The following is a 4,398-nucleotide window of genomic DNA, read 5'->3' as shown; positions in this document are numbered from 1 at the left end:
GCGAGTAGGGTGGTCTGATCTTTCAGTGAGTCGCTCAATGCCTCGTAGAGCTTGCAGAAGGGGGTGAGAGCTATTGTTATTGCTGACATGAGAGCTAAGGAATCATGTTTCCTGCCAGGAGTTTCCAGTTTGCTTTGTGGAGCCACCTCGCTGGTTCTTCTTGCTTTAATTGGTGTCGCAAATATCTCATCCAGAGACTGTAGACAGACTGCAGGTAGGATCAGGACCAGGAGAGAGGCATGACTGCAAGGACTGCGACACCCTCAGCGACTGGCTCTCTTCCTAAATATCTTCCTTGCCGAGCCCTTCGCTCATCGGTCTCCAACTCCCTCATGGTTAGCAGCTTCTCGAAGCAATGAGCTGGGGGTAGATCTCTCTACGCGGCAGGGGCCTCCCTCTGGAACATCCTTCCTGCCTCCCTGAAACTTGAGGAGAACCATCTCCGGTTCCGGAAGCACCTCAAAACCTTCCTCTTTGCCTCTTCTTTCTCTCTCCCTCTCCCCTGCTAAATCCTTCACTGAAACTGCACTGAATCTGCAACTGGGCCACTCTCACCGACCTCGGTCCTGGGCCCAGCCACTCTCCACTTGCACTGCCTCCCTGGCAACCTCTGCACTGCGGGACTGTCTCTGTATCCCTACAGCCCCCCCTTCCCAGCACTTGTCTGCACTTACTTTGCACTTGCAACCAGCAGGCCCTATTTATTTATTTATTGTATTCTACTTACTTGTACTGCACTTCCCCCCTCCCCTTTCCCCTTGCACTTTTCCCTCCCCCTACCCCTGCACTTGCGCGATCTGAATGACACCTGGCCTAGTAGGATCGGTGTCTGTCCTCCCCTTGTTTCCCCCCTCCCTGCCTCGTCGCGCCTTGAAACACTTGTGTATAGGCACGTTACAAATGCCATGTCATATCATATCATATCATTAGGGACACAACGACATAGCAGCGTTACTAATGAAGCACACTTGCAGCCCTGCACCGCAGTACAAGAACAAACATTTGCATTCATGAAGAACATGCTTACACAGTTCTGCAGCTTGAGGACGGATACATATACATACCGTCAAAGCTTCATTATTTTTCTCATTAGCAAAATGCAGTTACGCATAAACGCAAGGCAACAAGAGATCCAGAGCAAGCTTGCAGATGCTTCTGATGAATAACTCTATGGAACTACAGGAGTATATATGAAGCCTGGTAGGGTGATGTGTGACTAACCTATAGGTTACTTAGTATAATACGAGCATGCAGAAATCATATTATAAGTCTAAGGAAAATTGCAGGCAGCCTCCAGCAACAGAACACGAGACAAGTGGAGCTGATTCAGGCTGCATGGAGTGCAAGGCAGGCTCACAGCCAAGGTCAGAGATACACGGTCACATTCCAAACTCCAGATGACAATGGGACCAGCTGCAGGAAAATTGAATACATCCACATAAAATCAGACCCAAGAGCTCGATTTTGTGGTCTACAAGCACGTGATGCAGCCTAGCTAGACAATGGGCATTCACTCATGGTGGGAGAGCCGATCCCATGTCATGATGCCTACCCCTGGGCATCAGGACCAAGCCCATCAGCTCCCGAAGCAGGCATCCAGATACCTTTTAAAACCCCAACAGCCCCGGCTGGGGGCTGTTTGGGTTCAGTCCTGGCGCCTTAGGCGCCAGGCTCATCATGGAAATCAGTCCTGGCGCCATAGGCGCCAGCCTCATAGACTTTACTGACCTGATGCAGACCATGCTGCTAGTGAATCCAAGCCAATGTGAGGCCTGGATGGGACTATTTTTCTACAGGGACTAATTTTTACTCGGGCGTGGTTCTAGGGAACTTGTTTCCTGGGACTACTTTGAAGGCTATTTAAACCACGCCCAAACAGCAGCCCATGCTTCATGTTATTCTGCATCCAGCAGCATAACGCTCACCGTGCCTGCAGCCAGCATCCAGTCTTCTGCCACGCCCGCCTCAAACCTGGAGCTGCTAAACAGGAAAGAAAAGGACAAGATTAGAAAACAAACTATTTCAAATTCCGCACCTGATTTCGGATCCATCTCGCATCCGGACCTGGAAGGAACATCATTTCTGTACGCGTTGCATCTCCAGCAACAGCGCCGCGTCATACTGACCAGTCCTCGCAGCATCTTTCGATTCAGCGCTGCCTCCATCATTTCTTCGCCGAATTCCGGCACCTGAGGGACAAAAGAAAACAACAAGGTGAGCCGAGAAAACCAACAAATAAAACACTTATCATCATAGACTTACCTGATTACCACTGGAGGCATTATTCTATAACTCTCCACATCTTCATGTTCTGCACCTGCAAAGGGAGAGAAAACAAAACGTTAAACACCGGCAACAGTTACCGGATGGCATCGGGTAATACAGACTCTTACCTGAGCGCCACCAATTGCCACGAGGGGTATCTTCTCACGATCTTAGTTGCAAGACAAGGAAAGAAGGGGGGACAAGAGTGAATCATCGGACATATTGAACTCTATGAAATTGATACTTACCGAACTTTGCCAGGAAACCTCAGACTCAATACTCTCCAGAACTCTCCCACATCTTCAAACCAGTGAAGTAACTGGCATCAACGTGCCCCTGCAATCCACGCGGGATGGAGAGCTCATCATTTAAATACATAAGGTGAGGTTCCTAAAAGGGGATATCGGAGGTGATAAGAAGGGAGAACGAGAACGGTGGGAGGGAGCTATCACTCATATCCACGGGTGGCTAAATCCCTTTCTCCTTCTCGGATGATACCACCACTTCCTTATTCCTCTCATACCACCTCCTCATCTGTCGTTTATGGGGATGCTTGGGTTTTCTGCAGAAGGGATGTGACAAAGAGGTTTGTGCTGGACTGCCCCTTTTAGGATCAGGTCTGATTTGCATATAGTCAGTCATTGCCCAATCTGTAAGGGCTTGGCAGGTGAAGAGCGTGGTCTGGAGTGTTGCCCAGAGCAATGCAAGTGCTTTGAAAGTGGTCTGCATTTGACGGATATGTTTAATTTGCTTGGTTTGGTTTGCTGTTCCTTCCTCATTATGCTTCCACTAGGAAACAAGCCTGGAAAAATAACCATGCCAAGTCTTTCCTTTCACACAAGAAGAGACTGTTCAAGACTCAAGATGCAATCCTACAGACTCCCAAGCCGTAGTAACTTCACTCACGTCACTCAGATCCCTGAAAGTTATCCCACCTTTTTGCAACATGGAAAGTACAATGCAAATGTGGGTTTGGAGAAAAGAAGAAAGGGGGGGAGAAAGGTCTGGTCTCTTCTATGCAGAGCATATGAAAACCATCCTAAATAAAGGTGTGCATACTGGGCAAGCTGGGGTCAGCGTGTGCTTATGCAGCTCAACTTTGTGACACTGCTCACAGCATTGCACACATGTGCCATGTACATGTTTATTGGCTGTGTATATGTGCTTCCTGAACAATGGAAATCAGGCCCGGCTCCAGGAATTTTCATCCGGGTGGGCTAGGGTTGTGATCAGGGGGGCCAACATTCCATTGGGCATGGGTCTAGGAGTACCCTAAACAAAGTGCTAGCTTTGATCCAGATTTCCCAAAATCGTGATCCAGAAAAAAATGTCTTTCCAGATCTGCAAAAATACATTTGCACCCCGCTATAAAAAATTGTACTTAGCAAAAGAGAAGCAAGGAAAATAGTGTTGCAACATCAATCTACCGATCTTCCCTTCCCATCTGCTCTCCCCTTTCTGTTATATCTGATCCTCCTTCACCTTTCACTGTCCAGTCACCTTCTTGACCACCATTCCCATTTACCTCCCCTGCCACCTATTCACCCCAGCACCCAGCATGCCCTTCCTGGACTGGCTTGGGAGAATTGAGGGTGATGCCTCCTCCTCTGAGAGAGCTGAGCAGTGAGGCCCCCAGTCTTTGCACCATCACAGATGGTGTCCACCCAAAAATACCTTCCTGTGCACTGTGGCTACTTCCAGCAGGCCCCGGAGGAGTTGCTTGTGCTCCCTCCATCTTGTTGTGAAAGACAGACACCTCCGCCCCCACCCAGAATACTGAAGAAAGGAATAAGAGATTTTGTTTCATACAAATTACATTTTTTTCAAACCTCTTTAAATTTCAAGAACAGTAGATACCATGTCCAATCAATACAGGTAGTCTTGTTGATCTTATCAAAATGGAGGGGAAAGAAAAAAGCAGGAAGCAAAATGAGTGGGCACCACTGAGAAATGTATCCACTTGTTATTGGTGTACAAAATCGCTATTAGAAACAAGTCTTTTCAAAAGTAGTTCATTGTGAAGGAGCAGGCTGTAAAAGGTTTGGAGACACCCAAGCCAAAAAAACAAATGAAGCAAGAGACTAGGTATAATACCCAGTCATACAGCCGCTCTCTAGAATCCCCATCTGAGTG

The sequence above is a fragment of the Ambystoma mexicanum genome, chromosome 7q, assembly GCF_040938575.1.
Source record: "Ambystoma mexicanum isolate Mex_15411 chromosome 7q, UKY_AmexF1_1, whole genome shotgun sequence".
Classification (NCBI taxonomy): domain Eukaryota; kingdom Metazoa; phylum Chordata; class Amphibia; order Caudata; family Ambystomatidae; genus Ambystoma; species Ambystoma mexicanum.
Note: the sequence above shows the minus strand (reverse complement) of the source record.